This window comes from Notamacropus eugenii, chromosome 7, assembly GCF_028372415.1.
Source record: "Notamacropus eugenii isolate mMacEug1 chromosome 7, mMacEug1.pri_v2, whole genome shotgun sequence".
In the NCBI taxonomy this organism is placed as follows: Eukaryota; Metazoa; Chordata; class Mammalia; order Diprotodontia; family Macropodidae; genus Notamacropus; species Notamacropus eugenii.
This window is the reverse complement of record NC_092878.1, coordinates 88,303,561-88,326,677: the sequence shown is the minus strand read 5'-3', so window position 1 is coordinate 88,326,677 and position 23,117 is coordinate 88,303,561. Positions and strand designations below refer to the sequence as shown.

Below are 23,117 nucleotides of genomic sequence, written 5' to 3'. Positions count from 1 at the left end.
ACTGTGTGTTGTATTTTGTACTTTGTTCTTCGAGAGGGCCATGATATCAGGGAGATAATGACATGACTTTCAATTGACTTTGATTTCAATGATGGAGGGCTGTGCAAGGTCACCAACATCACTTTCTCCTCTGCAGCCATTTGGGACCAGCGACCAAATGTAAATCAGGATGTCAGGAGATGACCCAGGATGCAGAGGGAGACCTTGGTTTTTTTTAAGCTAAAGTCTTTTCAAGTTCTCACTTTGCATGAAGCAATGTCCATTCAGTGAATACCTCTTTAAGAAGTGAATCAAGAGACTGCCCCTTTAATCCAAAAATAAATAAATAAATCAAACTGGGAGGGAAAGACCCTCGGGGTTACTGGCCAAAATGAGGAACAGTTACTATTTACATTCACTCTCAGCCAGGAGGTCCCAACAGTTAAGTGGTGCTTGGGCAGGGACCTATTGTTGACCATTTCCTGAGATCCAGAGTGAATTGGGTTTAAGGCTTGGTCTTTGAAAAAGAAATATAGCCAATAAAATCCAAATTAACTAGGTAGTTTTTGATCATCAAAATTTCTCTTCCTTTGGACAGAACACCCTCAGGTAAGGGGAGAGAAGAGAAAAAGAAAGGAGAGGGGTGGGAAGGGGAGGGGAGGGGAGGGGAGTGAGAACAGGCTGAGTTGAAATTCTAAATAGATATATAATCAGCCTCCCATCTCCATTTGTTGGTTAGACATAATACCCCACAGTCATTTTAAAATCAATATGAACTCATTATCTTTTTCTCCCATCCCAAGTCTTTATCTCTTCCTAATTCCCTTGTTATCATTGAAGGTTCAACCATCCACCCAGTCACTCAGATTAGCCTTGACTTCTCACTCTCTTTCATCTCCTATGTCAAATGTGTTGCCAAGTCCTGTCTATTCTAACTTCATAGGATCTCTTTTATTGACCCTCTGCTACCCTTTGATAATACTAGCACCTTGGTACAGGCCCTTATGTGGATTATTGCAATATCTTTGTGGTTGGTCTCCCTCCCTCAAATCTCTCCCCATTCTGGTCCATCCTCTACTCAGCTATCAAAGTGATCTTAAAGTACAGGTTTAACTATCTCACCCTACACCCCATTCCTAGTCAATAAACACAATTGTCTTCCCATTTGATCCCTACAAGATCAAAAATATAATCCTCTATTTGACATTAAAAGCCTAGTTACCTAGTTACCTCCTACTTATCCAAACTCCCAGTATACTCAGAGATCTAGTGACACTGACATCCTTACTGCTCCTCTCACAAGAAAATCCATCTTCCAATTATGCATTTCCACTGTCTCCCCTGTGCCTGGAATTGTCTTCCTCCTAATCTCCTTCTCCTGTTCTCCCTGGCTTTCTTCAAGTTCCAGCTAAAATCTCAAATTTAGCCAAAAAGTTTCTCCTTAATCCCTGCTAATTCTGTTATCTTTCCTCCGTAGATTATCTCCAATTATCCTGAATATAGATATCTGACTCATACATAATTGTTTACATACTGCCTCCTTCATTATGCTGTGAACTCCTTGAGAGCACTATTTTTTGCCTTTCTTTTCCTACTCAGCAGTGCCTGTCACATAGTAGGTGCTTAATAAATGTTTGTTGATTGATTAATTGACATAATTACATGCCTTTTGTTATCAAATTCATGGTGATATTACTTCATTATTTAGAAAACAGGTTACTGAAATAGCCTAGATAAACAAGAGTCAGAAATAACTAAAACAACAGCTAAATAGTGTATAAATCTAAGAACACAAACTTGTGGGAAGAACTCTCAGACAAAAACTCCTGAGGAAAACTCAAAAACTGGATAGCTTATGTAAGGTTCAGAATAACACCTTGCATCCCAATAAACATAATTAGCTCCAAATGAAAAAGCTCATAGCATTAAAAAATAAGTAGGAGAAAATGGAAAGTGACCTTCCCAATTATGGCTAGAAGCAAAATTCATAACCAAACAATGGAAAGAGTAAAACACAAAACACAAAGAGCAAAACACAAAATTGAAAATGGATACTTTTTGTTTTACAAATTACATGAACAAAATTAGAATGATATAAGATGGTATTGCTTTGAATATCTATGATGTAATATGCTATTTTGAGAATTGATGCAAACACATGTGCCCCAGCATGTTCCCCAATAGAAATATATGAACATAAAAAAAGAATGGGAAACTAACAACTGTTTGCCAGATTGCTCCAAATGGAAAACAGGGACCTAAATAATAATAATTATGATAATATTGGTAGAGTTATGAATTAGCCTAGCCTGTCTACAAAATAATTTATAATTTTTTTGAAGACTCACTAACTCTTTATACCCTTTGACCCAGTGATTTTACTACTACATATATAACCACAAGGATATTAAAGAAAAAGGCCCTAAATATACTAAAATATTCATAGTAATATTCCTGTGGGACCAAAAAAACTTGGGAGGGGGAACTGATAACCATCACTTTGGAAACGACTGGGCAATCTATGGCATGTTAATACAATAGAACACTGTTGAAACATAAAAAGTAACAAGTATGACAAATTTTGAGAAACATGGGAAGACTTGAGAACAATATACACAATGAACATAAGTGAAGGAAATGAAAACAAGACTAAAAGACAGTTGAACTCTGATTATTTGCAACAGCCAATCATGGTCCCAAGAACTAATGTTCAAATATACCTTTTCCCTCTAAAAAGAAAGATGATAGAGCTCAGACATGGAATGTTGCCTATGCTGCCAGATGTAGTCACTATGCCATTTGGCTTGGCTTAAATGTTTTCCCTTGTTTATCAGGGAGAGTTATGGGAGTGGAGTTTATAGGGAAGAAATAGTTGTATTAAAAAAACAAGTCTTCAATAAAACATTTTTTTAACACTGTTGTTCATGTAACACCTTCTACGAATTCCAGGAGAGTAGTTCTAAAAAATCCAGTACTTTAATCTTTTTATTTATATCCAGCCTCAGCAGCAAAGGTTATACCTTTTTTCCAAGGTTCTCCAGAAAGACAACAACTAACACATCAATCCACTATGGGGGTGGGGTTCAGATCCAGAGCTCATTAGGCCTGGCAGAAAGGCAAGAACACAAATCCTGAGCAAAACAAGAAAGGGGAATTAAGGGTCAGAACCTCTGAAGTTAGTCCTTAATCAAGATATGGTTCAACAAGCCAGAAGGATGAATGATTCACCTTGGCTATGTCATAAATGCCTGTCTTAGAGCAGCCAAAAAAAATCAAATCTTTGGAAAACCACAGATTCTGTTTTGAAATAGAGTTATCCTAATCTATGTGGTTCTTTAATATTTAAATCCTTGGTGGAGCTTAAAGCAAAATAAGGAGGGGTCATTCCTTCCAAGTTATCAAATGAATGTCATCTGGTATCCATCTATCATTGCAATTTTGATCTTTGATTCATTCCATTGACTCACAATTGATTAATCTTTCTGACAGCCTTCATCTTCACTCCCTGTAAGTGTTCACCTCTGGCAAGGTATTTTCCTGTCATTTCTTCATGCTAAAGGCTTGAATAAAAGGCTACAGTGGCTGCTCTGCAAACTCAGAGGGAGATGTGAGACTCAGTCAATTAAAACTTCTGGAAGTCTCCAACCCTGCTGAAAGGAGTGGATAATTTTTGTGATCTTCTCTGAACAACCTCTGATGTTTTTGTAGCAGAAATAGAAATCCTCCCACTGGATTTTAGATCTTACACTTAGTTCACCTGTTTTACCACATGTAGTAAAGGAAACAATCTGTTTTCTATCATGTATTTATGTGTGCAAATATATGTATAAGTACATATACATCTATATACATATATGTGTATTCATATATGTCACATGGCTCATCATGCATGCATGAACATACAGGCACATATGCATACACACATGCAAGCTTAATAACAATCTGCCTATTTTTACAACTATAGGCACAAGAAAGAAAATTTCATGTAAATATTCAGAAGAAGTAGATTGATGTCTTACTAGGTCTGTGATTTTATCAATGTAGAGATTTCCTCTTGAAGAACTGCCTCTGCCAGTATAGATTAGCACATTTTCTGCAATAACATATAGTCTTAGAAAGATATTTTAATGATTCATCCCATGTCACACAAGTATAGTAAAGAATAATATCAATCACGGCACTCTCCCACTCAAAAATTTTCAGTGGCTCCTAAGTTCTTCAGGGTAGAGTTCAAAAATCTTAGCATGGCCTAAATGTGGAGGATGCCTGTCATTGCCTGATGCCAATTTACTTACATTATATTCCTTTATTTCCTATACAAAACCTCTATGACAATCAGATCTATTCTTTGGTTCTGTTTTTTTCATAACATTACCACTTGGAATTCCTTTCCCCTGTCTTCCCTGCTTATTTAGTTCCTAGCCACCCTACCTGAGCCCACTTCAATCCCTCTTTCATGAAACCTTTCCTTACAACTAATCCACAGCGAATTCTCCCTCCTATGATCTCTTCACACTTACTATTTATATTACTTCTTTTGCATTTAATTACAGAAGAACTGAGATCAAATCTTGCCTCTGACATTTGCTGCCTGTGTACATGCAGACAAGTCACTTAATTTCCTGGGACTTAGTCTCATCAGCTGTAAAATGAAGAGTTAAACTGGATGACCCCTGAGGTCCCCTCTGGCTTAAGATCTATGATCTTGTAATCCTGTAGTACTTTTCTTAATCATCAGAAGATTCATGATTGCATTGGTGGGTAATCTCTCCATTAATGTAGGCCACAACTTCTCCATTTCTTAGTAAAAAGGCTTTATGAAATGTCCTGAATAAGGTGACCAATCTTCTAACAATGAGCTCTCTGAATTTTCGCTAAGCTAACTGGCGGTTGTCTGACATGCAATCCACCCATGTGCTCATATTTAAGCTCTTGCAAAGTTAGTTAGAGCTGCCTGCATAGCCTTTACTTCAGTGAGGCATCAAAAGACCTTGCAGTATTTAACTTTAGCCAAGAATGTAAGTGTCTGTTTTCCATTCCTTAAGCCAAAGCAACAACAACAAAAATATTTTAGAAAAAATCCTCCAGCAAATCTTAAGTTTTCAAGCCAAGGAAGGAGCGGCAGAGAATAGAAGAATGGAAAGCAGAAATGGGTAAGAAGTAACAGACTCAAGATACAGAATGAGAGAGACATTTTTGGGCATGGCCAATGAAGGAATTTGTTTTTGCTTGGTTGTGCAAATTTGTTACAAATGTTTTATTTTAACAAAAGAAAACTTACAAGGAAGCGAAGAAAAGATGGACAGCTCTGAACACAACGAGTATTATATAGGTTTTCTTGAAATGGAAATTTATTGCCATATATTTTGAATCCTCTCTGCTGTGTAAATGGCAATGCTTTTTTCCTCTTTTCTTATTTTGCTTTTAAGTTTTAGTATTTAAGTTTGTAATATATTTCTTTTTCTTTTCTTATTGTGTACTTGAGTTTTGTATTAAGTTTAAAATACATTCAAAAGAAAAAATGAAAAAAAGGTTTATTTTTCTTTTATCTTTTTTTCAACAGGGGATAGATAGGAAGTAGGAGAGAGTAAAATTAAATGCTTTTTAATCGAAAAAATAATAATTTTATAAAACACAAATGCTTTCAATTTCAGTTTAAGGTTTTGGCTTCTAGTTTTGCTCTACCTGATCTTTATAAGAATTGCCAATGAGAGGCAAGAAGCCCTGTTCAATTCCTTTCTATGACTGTGAAGGCAGGACATGACATATGAGCATTAAAAGTCAAAGGGAGACCAGAAAATAAAGAAAAGAAGTTGAGGGCATGATTAATATACAGACTCAATAACCCAGCACTGCACAATTGAGAGTGGACCAGGAACACATTAATTGAGATGTAGACAACGTTAGCTGTTAGAGGAGTGCATGTTGTTAGCACATAACATTTTCTTAGAAAAATCACATCCGTTTTCTGTAAATTGAAGCTTATTTCCCCAAGTTAATTTCAAGCTAGTAAGAAAATTTGACTATGATAAAGGTGCAGCTCAGAAAATGTGATCTCAGTTTGGCACAACATCACAGCCACTGAATAAATTTGACTTTTTTTTCTCTTTAGTTTGCTTTAGCAACCTGATAGAGAACATTTTTTACCTACTTACTGGGTCTCCTGGCCCCAGAATGGAAAATTCTGTAGTGCTCTCATATTATTAAGTTAAAATAACATTTTAGGTAAAGGATATTCCACTAGAAATGAGTTCTCTGTAAGTGTTGTATCTAACTCGTGCTTGAGAGAAGAGGAATAGGTAGTTTTGGCAGAGGAACATTAGTGGTGCTTAACAGAAGGTATAAAGGTGGCAGTCATGAAGGCCTAATGGAAACCCTATGGTCTGTGGTGGTGCTGCCCAAATCAAAGCATCATTTGAGGTTTTAAGCCATGCTCCAAATCATCAGCGCATTGATAAGCAGTGTTTGGTGGCAAAGCCTAGGTTATCTGTACTTCTTCAGCTGCAAGAACTGATGAAATATCCAAGTCTCCATACGGCAAACAGGTTAGAGAAAAGATGGTGTATTAAAGATCAGATGATTCTAGGAACAGTGTAAAGACTGTCATTATTCAGATTTTCAAAGAGCAGAAATTGCAACTGATTGGTTAGTATAGGCTGGCACCATGGTAGGACTTAACTGGTATTTAATGATAATTGAAATATGTTTAATGCCCGTGGAGAAAAGTGGACAGTCAGTTCAAAGGGTCTGTTGACCAATGCCCCATGCCATGCAACATCATCTCATGCTTCACTGAGACTGAGTTCCTTGAAGACAAGGAATATTTTTGTCTTTCTTTGCATCCCTATCGTAATGTGTATATAATAAATGATTCTTGACTTGACTTGCTAGAACAGTCATTCTCTTCCACACAGGCCAATTTTGTTTCTAAAATCAGAGCACATCTCACAGCATCTTCAGGGCTTTATATTCAGGAGGCTACACATTGAAGACACCTTCCTCTTGACCATTGCTGTTCCTCTGAAGGAGCAGCTACATGATGCAGTGGATAGAGTGCCAGGTCTAGAATTAGGAAGACTCATCTTCCTGAATTCAGATCTGGTCCCAGACTCTTAAGGGCAAGTCACTTAACCCTATTTGCCTCAGTTTCTTGATCTATAAAATGAACTGGAGAAGAAATTGACAAACCACTCCAATTTCTCCTGACTCCAAATGGGGTCATGAAGACTTGGACATGACTAGAAAAATGACTGAACTAAATGTCTTTGTGACAATGAATTAATGACTATCACCTGATTAAATCCCAAAACACCCCCTCTCAATACCTCTCTGATATACTGTCTTAATGCTCAGTAAACATCCCCCAACAAAAGTCTCATAATTACTCTTCCCTTTTCTCTGGAGATATTTAACAAGCATACTTAAATTCTCTAATTCTAATTCTCTAATGCTAACACAAGTTCACAACAGAAACCAGAAGGTGTAAAATATATTTAACAGAATCATAAAGTTGCACTTCTACCCATGGCCACCATTTTGTGCCATGATGTTTCAAAGGAACTACTCAGCAGTGCTCTAGGTTCCATAAAGAATAAAGACCTACCATTTACCACCTGGTGTGTACTGAAAGATTAGGAACATATGATTATAGCTTCATAGTTGGAAGGGAACTTAGAGGTCATCTAGTCAAGCCTTCATTTTGATAATGAATGAAATAGGCACAGAAAAGTTAAGTGATTTCCTCAGGGTCACACCACTCATAAATGTGCGAGGAGAAATTAGAACACAGGTCCTCCTGACTTCAAAGTCCAGGGCTCTAGAACAGATGTGACAATAAGGTTTTCTGAGACATTATTTTTTAATACATGTATTACCTACCTCACAGATTCGCTTTGAGGATCAAAATTTGAAGTAAGTTTGTAAACTGTAAAATTAACCTATTACACACAGTAAGGCTATATATTAAGCACTACTTAAAGTGAAGTGGTATATATTATCTCTTCCACAAATGTAGGATATGGCATAGTGGCAAATAGGGCTAGCTGAGGAATCACATAGATCTGGACTCAAGTCCTGCCTTAGACGCATGGTGGTTACATAATCATAGACAAGTCATTCAACTTTTCCCTTCCATCAGACAACTCTTTAAGGTTGTTGTTCATTTGTATTCATTTGTATTTGAATTTCAAAACTAGGACTTCCTTAAACTGATAATAAAACCACAGGTCTGCCCCACTAAGGCAGACAGACAGGCAGAGACAGAGAGATAGGGAGATAGAGAGAAAGAGACAGACAGGTAGACAGAGACAAAGAGAGACAAAGTCAGAGAGAAATCAGGTGGGCAGGGAAAGGAGTGTAGACCTTGGATACAAAGGAGAAAATTAGCAGTCATTCTTGTCTACACAGACTGATTTTTGTTTCTAAAATCAGAGAGCAAGGCAACAGGAAGTGAGGAAAAAATAATACCATAAATAAAAATGTTAAAGAGTAGTTGAACCCTGATGAATTGTAAAGATCAATCTTGGTCTAGGATAATTGATGATGAAACATACTTTAACAGAGAAATTGGAGACCATGGGTGCAGAATGTGGCACGCACAGCCAGAGGCAGTTTCTGTTAGTTTTGCTTATTGGTTTTTTCTTTTTTAAAGGAGGATGGATAAATTTTTGAGGCTGGGGGAAGTGATTATGGTATAAAAACCAAAGCCAACTACAAGACTATAAAAAAAATTAAGAGAAAGACTAAGAAGCTTGCTTATTCCACTAAGTTATTTTGTAGTGCTGTGCAATTTCCACATGGGTGACCTAATGTTAACTATTTCTCTAAAATTCAAAATAAGATTTCTTTTTTTTTTTACTAGTTATAAGCAACAAAGAAGAGTTTGGAAGGAAAATGGAAGTATCCTAAATATCTATAATGGCCAGTGTTTTTAATCATGAGATTGTATGGAACTAACAAAACAAACGATGTTCTGGGATGATTATTTATTGTGAAGAATGAAAGTATAGAAATAACAGTAAATTTGTAGTAACTTGGGCTCCTGCTAAATTTGCCACAACTTAAAAATGTTTGATTGATGACATATAGTCGTGAATTTCATAGACTTGATCTTCTATCCCCAAGTCAAATCAAGAGTGAGGAAAAGTTTGTCTTTGGTGCCTTCCCGCTGATGGAAAGACTCTCTCTCTCTCTCTCTCTCTCTCTCTCTCTCTCTCTCTCTTCTTACGCATGTCTCTGTCCCTATATTCAATAATAAAGCCTCAGAAATAGTGATTACATACAGCTGAAATGTTTATCAATAATAGGCATTCAGTGATGGTACTTATTTTGCTGGCCAGGTGCTAACTGATAGTTCAGTAAACCAGTGAAGGGAAAGAAGAGAATATTGGAGTACATGCATCCTTTTCCTTCTCTACATTTGTCACTGATTCGATAGAAGACAGAATTAAATGCCTATTGATGCTCTAGAAATTCTACAGTAAAAATGATAGTAATGATACCAAGTATTTATCAGTGCTTTAAGGTTTGCAAAGAGCTTGCAATTCTCACAAAATCATCCCTGTATATTCCACATTCATCGAAATATGGGTCCAAATGTAGGCTATACTCCTAAAATGAAATTATCTTTCAAAGCAAAAAATATACTCATATGTACTTTAAAATCATACTAATTGTAAATTTCCCTTAAATGGATGAATAAATTCTAAAAACATGCTTTTTTTTTAAAAAATATTTGCTATGTTTCAAACAGTGTACTACCCTTTGGAGATATAAATAGTAAAGTGAAACAATCTTTACTCTTAAGATCCTTATATTTCTAATAAAAAAAGATGGCACATATCAGGAAAGTGGTTTTTAGGTAAGAATGTTTGGACTTTATTTAAACAACATTTTAGAGGAAATATAATTCATCTTTGTATCACTTTGGTAATTCAAATAATAAAATCATTGATTTACAGCTAGAAGGGAATTTAGAGGTATCTAGTCTAATCCCCTCACTGTACAAATGAGAAAACTGTCTCAGAAAGGTTAAATAACGTGCCTAAGTTAACATAGCTAGTAAGTCATGGAGTCAAGATTTGAACTCAGATCTTCTGAGTCTAATTGCTCAACTCTGAACTATTCCAAGGGGGAAATGGCAAATATAATCTTAAATTTACTTCTTTCATAGTCTTTCAAATTTATTCCACAATGCTTCTTCTTGCCTTCTCAATGTGTATTATATAGGCAATTAACCAACTCTTTCATCATCCCTCTCCCACTCTTCCATTCACCAACTATGACTCACCTTGGTTGTAATTGTAATACTGTAATATGAAAGCATCTCATCTCCTGAGCCATATTGAAAATTTCCCAGAAGCATAAAAGTCATAGGAAAGCCATTTGTATATTCAAAATTTACTCTTAACAACCTTGTTTTGCTACTCTGAAGGATCTATGATTTCACTGACAGGTAATCTCTCCACTGATGGAGAATGAATCATCCATACTTTTGTGTTTTGTGAAATTCCTGTACATGTCCATCCATATATCCTCCTAAGGGATCTAGCCAACTTCTTGGCAACCTTCCTCTGTGTCTTTTAATATTTTATGGGCACCAGTGATAGACTCCACCTATTCACTGTTATCTTTCATTGTCACTACATCATCTCTTCTAATCATGTAGTTCCTTGATAATGACTTCTTACACATAAATCTTCAGTGATCACTAGATGTCTCCTGCTTATAAATATGATCCATCTGGTATCACTATGTATTGTCTTTTGAGTTACCTGCAATTTTGATTCTTTTATGACCATGGTGTTTCAGTTTGCAGCCATTAAATATCACTGAGAAAATAATACTATTTAAAAGAATGGTTTCTGAAGACTCAAAAAGCAAATAATAGAGAATAGTTTTTCTATGCCCATCGCCACATACACATGGGTGAGTACATATATGCACATTAGTGTTTAAAATTTTTTTTACTGGTATTTTTTCAAAAATCCCAGAGTTTATATTATGGGAAAACAGTCAGTTATCAGTATAATCAGTGAGCAGTGGTCACTAACAAATGGTTTGGAAAAAAAATCAGAAAGTCAGTACTAGGAAACAAGATACTGACAGATACCTGAGAGTATTAAGTAAACCATACTGTTAAAGCTTCTCCAGGGCATTATGATTTATGAAATGCTCTTCTCTCAACCACCCTTGCACGTTACACTATAATTCTTATCCCCAGTTTATAGATGAGAAAACTAAGCCTCAGAGGAGGTCAGTGACTTGACCACGGTTGTACAACTAGTAAGAGTCAGTACTGGAACTCAAACTTGGACTCAACACTACACCCAGGACTCCTTCTATTATACCACACTGTCTCTCTTGAAGAAGAAGGTCACATGCAAAAGACCTTCCACATTCAACTCACAGTGCAAATGGGGATGAGTTTTATTGAATTCAGGAAAGACATAAGGAACAGATCAAAGTTACCTCACCGTGACCATTGACAGCCCTACAATGAATATCACCCTTATCAGTAAACTTTTAAAAAAGTTTCTGCTTTGTGAATAATATTTAAAGCAGTCAACGGCTTTCTTCTTCTAAGTAGGCTAAAGCTGTGAAGAGCTGTGGAACGCTGACCAAAAAAACTACCCAAAATAAATTTTACAACAAACACAGATCTACAAGGAAACTCCTTTGTAATGTTTTCCAAAGGGCTGGGCTTTTTGAACATTTTACACAGGAAAATATTATATAGCGGAAACGTCACTTTATGGGCCTTTGGCTGAGACCTTTTTTTTTATTTTAATGAATGTGATATTTCTGGAAATGTTACAGAGAATAAATTTCCCTTGTACTGTATTGGTAAAATAATCCAAAGTTACCTTTTGACTTTCCGCATGAATTTTGAGAGGAAAAACATTTTAAATCCTTTCTTCTGGATTTTTCCTTCTCCCATGTGGATTTTAGCTCCAAAATCCCCATCAAGAATCCATCTATGTATGGTACTCTACCTTTAACCAAAGGTAAACAAATCGACAAACTATCAAATGAGTGGTAAGGAGTTTTCCTTAACAGTTCAATTACCATTAAATGCTGAAAAATAGGGTGCATGTGAATTCTGCTCTGTATTAAATTACCCCCAGCATTTTAAAAACACCTGGATGGGTTCAAAAAGTAACGCAAGGCTGAGAAAAATATGAATTAATGAATAACACATTTCAGTGATCGAAAGTTTTTGACTTCCATAGACCTATAAATAAAGTGTTCTATGCGTATAGTTGGCACCCATGGATCAAATAATCTTAATGTAAGCAGATGCAGATTTCTAAAGTCTTTTTATGTAGAGTGTGGTTAGTTCCTGCTTTCTATGCTATGTTAATGAATGCCAGGGAGACTGTAAGCTGTATTTTAACTTTTTGTTTACATCGTTGGACACATGCTGAGAGGGCAGTAAGTGCCATTCCCATGCTATCAGTCTCACCACATGGACTTAAAAGGTCCAGGCTTCCACAATTAATCACATTTTTTTAAAATGATTTGGTTTCCCACATTTAACATAATAGGCCTTTGTTATTTTTAATAGCTTTGGCATAAAAGAAATACACTAAAATAATAATATAATGTAAAAGCATAGCCTTCATTACAATAAGTTGTTAAGTTTAATATGTCTGGATTATGATACCCTCCTGATTATCCAATATGGTTTTGCATTAATTCTTCCACCTGAAGCAAGTAGCAGAAAATACAGTGGTAAATTTGGTTGACTTTTCATCAAGAAAAGTCTAGATAGGTGAAGTGGACTCAACTAAAATGGAGACATGGTTTTGGTTCTATAGTGTAGCATCAGCTCAGGGAAAGTCTAAAGATCAGTGAGATCAATAGATGGTTTCTTTTCTTCACCAGCAGCAATAGCCAGAGATATTGTTCGAATGGTAATAGCTTTCTAGTTTGGAGCTATTTTGCTAATAGTCAGTGGCAGCAGACTGTTGTTAACTTCAACGTATTTCATACTTTTCAAAGGATATTTTGTTGTGTTGGCACAGTGGATGGAAACCAAAAAGACCTGAATTCTAGTCTCACCTTAGACACATACTCACTGGGATCCTGGGCAATTCATTTAACCTCTTAGCATTCTAGACTCATCTTTAAAACTCTTAAGTTAAAGAGAAGGTGCAAACAGAATTGGTAAAGTGAAGGATTCCTTACCAAGGAGTTCCTTATATCAGTGAAATCACCAACCTAGTCCCCATGTCTATCTTCATAGGCTATCCCATTTTACTTGATCCACATGCCTGTGCGAGATCAATAAAGCTGGTATTTCATGTTACTGGTACTTATGTTACAGAAGGAGAAACTGAGATGTAGAGAGAGTCAATGACTTGCTTAACACCACACAAGAATGGCAGAGCCAGAACTAGAACCCAAGTTTTCTGTCACATCCAATATCTTCTCCATTCCTTTGCTGATCATATGAATAAATTAATTTCCTCATTGTCTCATCAAATGAAAGATTTTGACTAGATGATTTCTAAGACCCCTTCTTTCAGAAGTTCTAGCCCCAGAAACTATGAAATCCACGAAACTTTTGGTGGAAAGTGGAAAATGGTTGGCTTCCATAACAAGGTGACCATCTTGCTATCCTTTATATCCCAGTGTCTGGGAAAGGAAAGAAGAGATTAAAGCATAGTCAAATACAGAGGTGTTTTTTCATTCAAAGACGGAGTTGGGACTCAGAAGTATCTGTTGCCTGATGCTGAGACTACATGTTTCAGGCCTTCCATATAAGGATCTTTGGTGAATTGATAGTATAAATCAACCTATTATTCCTGAAAATATTAATGATTACTATAATAATAACAGGTCATCTTTTCAACCAGTATGCAAACTGAGTGAGCATTTATGCAACTCTCTGGAATAAAGGGGAGATAGTAATGGTTCATGGTTAACAAGACTTCTTAGACATTGTTGAATTAAGTAGAAAAATCCATGTATAAACAGGAATTTTCTACTTATTTCAGCTTCCTCCCCCATTAAAAAAAAACTATCTTTTTAACTTTGTATTTATATAATTCTCAGCACTTAGCACAGTGTATGGCACATAATAAGCTTAATAAATGCTTGTTGATTTGACTAGATACCTATAGACAAAAGAGTGACATGGCTTCACCCCAAGGAAGAAATTGTTTAGTGCTAAAAAAAAAAAATGTAACTGGAGCAAAGGGAAAATGATCTTGGTGGGGTCTAAAAAGAGCATTCAAATTGGAAAATGAAGGTTTGAATTCTAGTCCTAGTTCTGCTATTTATAACCTTAAGCAGGTTATCCCCCCCTCTGTGAATATAAATTTGCTCATCTTCAAAACCAGGAAAATAATGAATGCCAGACCATTTCTGTCCTTGGAACAATTACCAGAAAAATTCACCCAGGACAAGTAGGACAAAATATACCCTCAAATTAACATTTAAAGATAAACTTACTTGGAGTAGGAGTGTGGGGAGGAAGGTAGACTGTGAGTAAGAGGAAATGGGCCATCTCATAGTTCACTATTTTAACTAACTACTCATGCTAACTAGATGCTAAGTTGAGTTGTTCCCAAGCTACTGAAGGACTGCAAATGCTGTCAGTGACCTTTAAATTTCACTGTGGTGAGACCATGGCCCAGTTGCCCTGCATAGTCATGTACAGTTCTAAACCACACACTAACTTATTTCACAGAGTTCTATCTTGAGGGTCAGATGAAATAATGGATGCTGAAATAATATAAACTGTATGTGAATTATTGAAAATCACTGAGAAAGGTCATAATAAAAGGAAGAGTGATGTCTAGCTGTGGGTAACAATTGATAATTTGGTCCTTTGATAGCTACCATAACCATGATAGCCAGGAAGGCAGCAGACTCAGGGTATGAAAATTAACAAGAAAAAGACAGAGACAGAGAGGAAAGAAAGAGACGCAGAGGGATTAACAATGTGTCCTGTACTGATATTTGATCCTGGCTGGTACTTTGTGATGCAAATGAGCAAACTCTGGATCTGATCATATTCTCTGTACCATGTTTTGTGCTTTATGATTTTACAATTTTTGGTCAAATTCAGGTGAATTCTCTCATTTTGATAGCTATGGAGATGTGATCCCTTCAAACAGCAAACTTTGGTTACTGTATCAATGTTTTTGCTTAAATATTTTCCTTTGTTCCATGGTAAGATTCTTTGTTACATGAAGGTGAGATGGCAAATTGGATAGAGAGCTAGTCTTGGTAAACTGGATAAAGCAGAGAGCTGGCCTTGAACCTAGGAATGTAAAACTAATAATAATAGCATGTATTTAATGTTTTAAGTTTTGCAAAACATTTTACAAGAATTATTTCTTTTTATCCTCACAACAATCCTGAGAGATAGATACTGTTATTATCCTTCTTTTACAGGTGAGGAAACTGAAGCCCATAGAAGTTAAGTGACTTGTCCAACAAGTAAATGTCTGAGGCCAAATTGGAACTCAGGTCTTTGAATACAGGTCTAGCACTCTATCTACTGCACTAGGTTCAAGTCTCACCTCTGAGATTTCATGGCTTTGTGACACTAAGCTAATCCCCTAAACTTTCAGTGCTTTAGGAAAAGCTCTAATCATGTAAGTTGCAGAGAAGATTGCAAAGTACATTGATATTTAGAGTTCCCTCATCTGGGAGCTCCCTAATACCAATGAAATCAAAGGATCAATCCTTATCCAACCTATTCTATGTTATGAGGGAGGATTCCGTGGTTCAATTTCAAATCTTGGAAATGGAGAGAAGGAGTAAAAGGGTATCTTAAAAAATGACTGGGATATAAAAACAAAAGGTTATCAAACTTATTTTTAAAAATAAGCAGTAGATGCACAACAAATGTGAAAATACATGTTGAATTTAAATGTAGATGGCAATTTCACTTCTAAAAATATTGGTTGTCCAGTACCTCTACTGTCATGGATAAACTTTGGCCTGGTGGGACAGAGTGAGAAAATATACAGACTACTCTTGTATGGGTGACAGTACCTTATTCATTTCATCTTAACTTTAAAAAATCATACTTTAAAATAAATAACAAATACAAGGTACTTAGAGAAAGAAGAAATATGAAGTGATGCAGAACATAAGAAAGCAGAAAAAGGAAAACAATGCAGCAAATAATCACACACACACACACGTACACACACACACAGACAAATTCTGATGAATTGTATTGAATACTGTGGTCCTAGTAAATTAGCTGATAAAGATATCTAGCTACCTCCTGATCAATGAGGGCACAAGTGGCATAGTATAAGAATTTTGACAGGTCATCTTTTATTGTGAGACTTTCTTGGTCCCACTTTCCGCTCAGACCTTCCCAGGGATCCATGTCACTATTCCCAGGACCTATGGTGTCCAGTGATTTAGAACATGTCAATAAAGGAATTAATTCTAAAGTCTTGACTCAAATAAGTATTATTAGAAGAGCTGCTGTGGAAAGAAATGAAAAGAAAGTTAGAATGAAGGAAACACAAGGAGCTAAAATAGTTGAGAAAATCAATGTGCCCATAAGGGGTAGGAGGTGGTGAGGGGTCCTGGGGGTGGAGTGGGAGGGAGGGGTTGAGAAAAAGGAAATGCCCATAAGTAAAACCCACAGCTACTGTGAAACCAATGTTGAACCACTAGACCTTTAGCTCCAAAAGGGTCCATCTCAAAAAAACTATACTAAGCTTTTTCTCATGCTCAAGAAAGCAGTAATAATGAAGACTGAGAAAATCTTCAGCTTAAGTTAATTTAGTACTAAAGTAACTTGAGGTTCATTAATTTATAAACCCATATTTCTTAAAAGGAAAGGACATCGTTGGATATATGAACACAGTCCTGGTTCACTGGTTGGAGCATATCTGTTGTAAATTCTGTCTTCTGCATGAGTCTCTTTACATGTACATTGCAATCATGCATCAACTTTTACAAGTTACAGTTGAAGCTTCAGTTTGTTGGAGTTACAGTTCTGCTTCTGACTTCCATGTATAAAGAACTATTCTCTCTAAATATTTAGGATTTTTCTTATATCCCAGACAGTGTGTATACTAGCTCCCAAATTTAAGAAATTGGCATTTTGATTCTGTTAGAATAAAAATTTGAAATGGATCAACCACCTTCACTATACTTAAAATCTACATCCAAAAGCCAGTGAGGCAGATGCTGAACAGAATCCTTTAGCCAAATATCTGATGGAACTGCCTGTCGTTAACTATGATGTAAGACACTATCACTCTTCTGAGACACCTGCTGCTGCTGCTTCTTGTTTGGATGGAAAGGTTTTGGTCAAAGCAAATGGAACTTAAACCAATAGCATTACACTGGCTACACAGTGAATGATTTATTGGAAGTCATGCAACTTATGGCTACAAATACAGTGAAAGTAAATGAAAAGGAATAAATTATTTTGTCAATCAAGAATAATTATGCAAGCAAGAAACTTATGAAGATCAGCATAATTCCTCAGAGTTTCAGAGAACTTGCTTCACCTCTATTGAAAAGACTGTAAGATTATTAGATTCAAATAGGAAGAATTTTTTGTTGAAGCACGATGTATATCATTATTAGTTTAGAATGTGGAGTGTGTGTGTATATACACATATAGATTTTTTCTCTGCTTTTTGAAAATTTTCATTTTGTTTATAGAGTCAGGAAAAATAAAACCATTAGTTTTCCTTAAGGAAATTTGTATATAAATTTAATGTTCAATCATTATCAACTTGCTTTGACTTGGTATGGTTGAACTGTTGTACACAGAAATAAAATAATATAATTTCTCTTGTTTAACTTATTCTTCCAAAGAGCATTAAACTTCCAAGCCAATAAAGAAATTATGGAAGGAAGAGAGGAAGGATGAAAGGAGAGAAAAAAGGACAGAGCAAGGGAAGGAAACACTTCCTTTTTCTCAGTAGAGCAGTGAGGACTACAGATGTAAAATTCAGTATACACACTCAAATATGGTCACTATGTTGGTTGTATTGGTTAGCTTTGCTTAAATTTTTTTTGGACAGGGTTGTTGTTTTTCAGTTACAACATTATGTTCCACAGGAGTGGAAAGTATAGGAAAATAAATGTGTTGTATAAAAACAAAGATTATAACAAAAGTTTAAAGCTTTTCTCAATCTTATGAATAATAAATCTAGATAAATGTAAACATATGATGCTCTAATTCTCTTTTCTAGCTTGGTTTTCAAGTCAATTGTTTTTAAGACTCTGGATTATGGCAAGAACTTTTGTTTCAAACATTTGTGATAAATATCTAAATTGGATTCTATTTAAAGGAAGAGGCACTACTCTTTTTGATAATTTATGATGATGGATTAAAGATAACACAGAGGGTCAAATGCACTTTAAAAATTTCTCCAGAAGTAAATTTTAGCATTGTATTTGTTCAGGATCTTGAACTTTGGGAACCAAAAGCAACAAGTTTTTTTTGCTTACTTATTATTTTGCTACTTGAAACACCACTGACAGATAGGGGACAGAAGGAGTTAGCATCATTATTTTAGAAAACCAGTATAGTGCAATGTTTTCAAAGCTAAGAGACCTGGATTCCAATCCATTACTTGAACAAGTCCCTCAACCTTGCTTGGATTCTTATAATATCTTTAAAATAGAATTGAGCTAAATCCCTTTCCAGGTCTAAACCCTATGATGTTACAGATAAAGATGTAGGGATGGGAGATAGATCTTTTTTTAGATCCTATACAAAATCTTTAGCAGATCTAGAAATAGCAGTCTGTTCTTTCTTCTAATGATATATTTTGCATCTCCCTAACTGATAATCAGCCACCAAGGATGTTTGTTTTTTATCAGTCTCAATGATTCTTTATTTTTCAAGGGAATTGGAAGATGCCCATGAATCAACTGGTGTGTTATTTATTGTTTTATGGGAACATTGGCAGGAACGTTTGTTAAAAAAAAAAAAAAGACTTCCAGATCAAAAAAAACATACTAGAAAAAAATAATACCTACTAGAAGCAAGTGAACTTATACAGTGGGTGAGGCATTGTGTCAACATGAAAACAAGGTTGCTATGACCAGATGTAAGTATGTGTAGCTGTTTGGAATTACAGATCCTAGTTGTAAACATGAATTTAAAGTACATTGATAAGTGAATTGTAGTGAGGACAGAAAGAGAGAGAGAGAGAGAGAGAGAGAGAGAGATGATAGGATGATAGATGGATGTATGAATAGCTGGATAGAAGTGGCTGGATGAATGGCTAAATTAATAAATTGGTCTGGTTGCTATTCCCAGCATACCACATTCTGTCTCCTGCTGCCATGCTTTTATTTACTTTCATCTACAGTTCTCTACCTCCTTATCCTACCTCTTGAAACTCCTTGCTCTCTTAAATTCTCAGCTCAGGGAATACCTCCAACACTCCAGTTCTTAGAAATGCAGTTTAAATTTAGAGTTAGAAGCAGCCTTAGAGTCCATCTAATCCAATCCTTCCTTGTATAGATTAGGAACTAGGCATTGAGAAGTTAAAAGACTAGCTCAAGATCACTCACATCTAGGACTTTTACTTTTCCACATTTTCACTCCACCTCCCACTAAAAAAATTAATTATGTATTAACTTTGCATGTTATATTTCTTTTGGGGGGAGGAAAAGAGGGGGAGAAAATTTAAGACTCATGAAAATGAATGTTGAAAGCTGAAAACAAATTAATTTTAAAAAATTAAATTAAAAAATTGGTTATATTTCTTATCAAGGAATGTTATATGCCCCCAGGAAAATTTGAGCTCTTTTAAGGGCAAAGAATGCTTCATTTTTTACTTTCTTTCCTCCATACCATCATAATGTTTTGCATGCAGTAAGCACATAATAAATATTTGTTGAATGAATGAACGAATGAAAGAATGTTGGATGTTCCCTCCATGTCCCCTCTCGCTGCCACCATACTATGTAGAGATGGTGATGGACCTAGAAATCTAAGTTGGTGTCAGAATAAGGGATAAAATACACAAGTTGTGTTAACAAACATTTATTAAGCATCTACTATATTCTGGACACTGTGCTAAGCACTGGAGTTACAAAGAAAGGTAGGAAAAAAAAGAGAGTCCTTGCTCTAAAAGAGGTCACGCTCAAATGAGGGGAAGGAGGAATCTGTAAACAATTCCATGGAAAAAGACATGCACAGGATAAATTGAAGATCATCTTAGTAAGAAGGTGCTAGAATTAAGGAAAGTCAGAAAATGCTTTTGCAGAAGGTGGGGTTTAACCTGAAGGAAACCAAGGAAGTCATGAAGTGGGGATGAGGAGGGAAAAAATTCCAGGCATTCTGCTTTGTTGTTGCTGCTGCTGTTGTCCAGTCATTTCAGTCATGGCTAACTCTTTGTGACCTCTTTTAGAATTTTCTTGGCAAAGATACTGAAATGGTTTGCCATTTCCTTCTTTATAAAATGAGGAACTGAGGGAGAGTTAAGTGACTCTCCCAGGGTCACACAGCTAGTAAGTATCTGAGGCCAGACTTGAATTCATGAAGATGAGTATTTCTGATTCCAAGCAAGTGCTCTATCTACTGTGCCACCTAGCTGAGTTTATGACCAAACATGAGATAGAGAAAATCATAAGAAGCAAAATGGATAATTTTGATTACATGGAATTAAAAAGATTTTGCACAAACAAAACAATACAGCCAAATTAGAAGGAAAGCAAGAAACTTAGGAGGGGAATTTATAGCAAGTTTTTTTTTTCTGATAAAGATCTCATTTCTCAAATTTGTAGGGAACTGAGCCAAATTTACAAAAATAAGAGTCATTCTTCTATTGATAAACAGTCAAAGAATATGAATAGGCAGTTTTCAGAGGAAGAAATCAAAGTTATTAATAGTCACATTAAAATTCTCTAAATCACTAACAATTAGAGAAATAAAACTTAAAACAATGCTGTGGTACTGCTTTACACCCATCAGATTGGTTAAGATGACAGAAAAGGACAAATGCTAAAGAGTGTGGGAAAATATGTACATTTATGCCTTCTTGGTTAAGCTGCAAAGTAGTCCAACCTTTCTGGAGAACAATTTGGAACTATAAGCAAAAGTCTATAAAACTGTGCACACCCCTTGACCCAGTAGTATATATGCCTCCACTGCAAGGAGATCAATGGAAAAAGAAAAGGACCCACATATGTAAAAATATTTTAATAGCTCTTTTAGTGGTGGCAAAGAATTGGAAATAAAGGAGATGCCCATCAATGAAGCAATGATGCCCATCAATGAAGCAATGGCTAAACAAGTTATGACTGTGATATAATACTATTGTGCTGTAAGAACAGATGCAAGGGGTACAACTAGGTGGCACAGTGGAAAGAGCACCAGTGCTGGAATCAGGAGGACCTGAGTTCAAATCTGGCCTCAAAACTTGACAAAGAAAAAGGAAAAGAAGAGAATAAATGAGAGGGCAATTCCAGTAAAACCTGGGAAGACTTATATGAACTCATGTAAAGCAAAATGATCAGAGCCAGAATAATCTACCCAGTAACACTAATATTATAAAAATCAACTGCTAAAGATCTGGTAACTCAGATCAATACACTAATACCAACTCCAAAGATCACATGATGAAAAATGCCATTGACCTCCACACAGAGAACTAAAAGATTCCAAGTGCCGATTGAAGCATATTTTTCCTTCTTTATTTTTCTTGTTTTTTTCTAGAACATGGCTAATATGGAAATATGTTTTGCATGACTTCATATATATAATGGTATCATATTTCTTACCTTCTCCATAGTTGGGGGAAGACGTGGAGGGAAGAAGAAAATCTGAAACTGAAAGTAAAAATAAAATTTAAAAAAATTCTCAAGCCACCACCCTAACTACAACCAGTGTAGAGGGAAAGATGCATGTCACAAGTAATCCAACTCATTATTCCCAAAGTGAGTATCAAATATGAGGGTTTTTTCCCCCAGGTTATTACTCCTGGAAACGATTAGTGTCTTTTGGGCACATATCAACTATTTTATATGGTTCTCATATTTGCTACTTGTTTAGTTATATTTAACAAGTCATCACTGTGATTTATTAGTAATTCAATAATATCAGAGCAGTGGTTTAGTTCACTTTATGTTATAATTTTGGTGGCTTTATGACTCTTTGTAATAATGCAATAAAAAAAGCATCCTGGTGTTTTTTCTATTTGTTCTATTAAATGCCTTTGCTGCAGGGCAATTGGCATTTGTCATGTGGGCTCCCTTTTAATATACCAGCTGTACTTCTGACTCATTCATTTCCTCCATCGTTAAATGTTTTTCAATAAATTAAATAAACAAGTCATTAGAAGTAACTTATAGTATATGTATATTAAATTAAGTTATTTAGAAGCTATTATTTTTATACTCAGACTAGAGAATTTAGAATCATAACCATATTAATGTCTCAATTTGAAAAGATAGTAATTTTAGCATTTTTTAAAAAGAACATATTAATCAAAATAAGTATATATGAATGTCTCAAAAGAAACACTGAGCCCCTTTTCTACAAAAAGAAGGAAATTCTTCATGGAAAATCCCTGAAACATACTTCCAAAGAATCATAGGTTAAGGTACTAGTCATGGACCCTGCTATAGATTCACCTATAGATACCTATAATATCTGTATGAGACCTGTATGTATAAACCTCATCCAAATTTCCTCTGAATAGAAGGACACAGAGATGATATTTCCAATATCTATTTTGCAAATATTTTCTCCTCATTGAAATTTAAAATTTGTAGAATAGAGGGATAGAGTGGAATACTGGAATAGAGCTTCTCAAATAGTTTTAACTTACCTATTTTATCTATCAAATGGATAAGAAGAGCTAGCATTATTTGCACTCTAGGTTTTTTTTTTAAATCCCTTTATTCAAAGAAATTATTTCTCCCTCCTCAGAAGAGTAACCTCCAAGTGTCACAAATCCATTTAAATCTGGACTAAGTTCTTTCCTGCTTAGAAAAATACCTGAAATCTAAGTTGCCAGTGCCCTCTATCTCCTCAAATAATCCTGTATTTGCTTTACTGTTTGTATGTTGAATTCCCTCACTTAGCTCCTTAACAGCTTTTTTTTTTTAATGAAACAAATATGATACTGATACTAAACCAAGGGCAGTAACTTTTTCACTTTGTCTTGGAATTACAAGCA

General features: G+C 35.5%; 1 pseudogene; it reads left to right on the top strand.

Moving 5' to 3' along the window:
* Positions 1-17,497, top strand: part of LOC140513917 (G2/mitotic-specific cyclin-B2 pseudogene) — a 32,694-nt pseudogene extending 15,197 nt beyond the window's left edge.
* Positions 17,498-23,117: the final 5,620 nt, after the last annotated feature.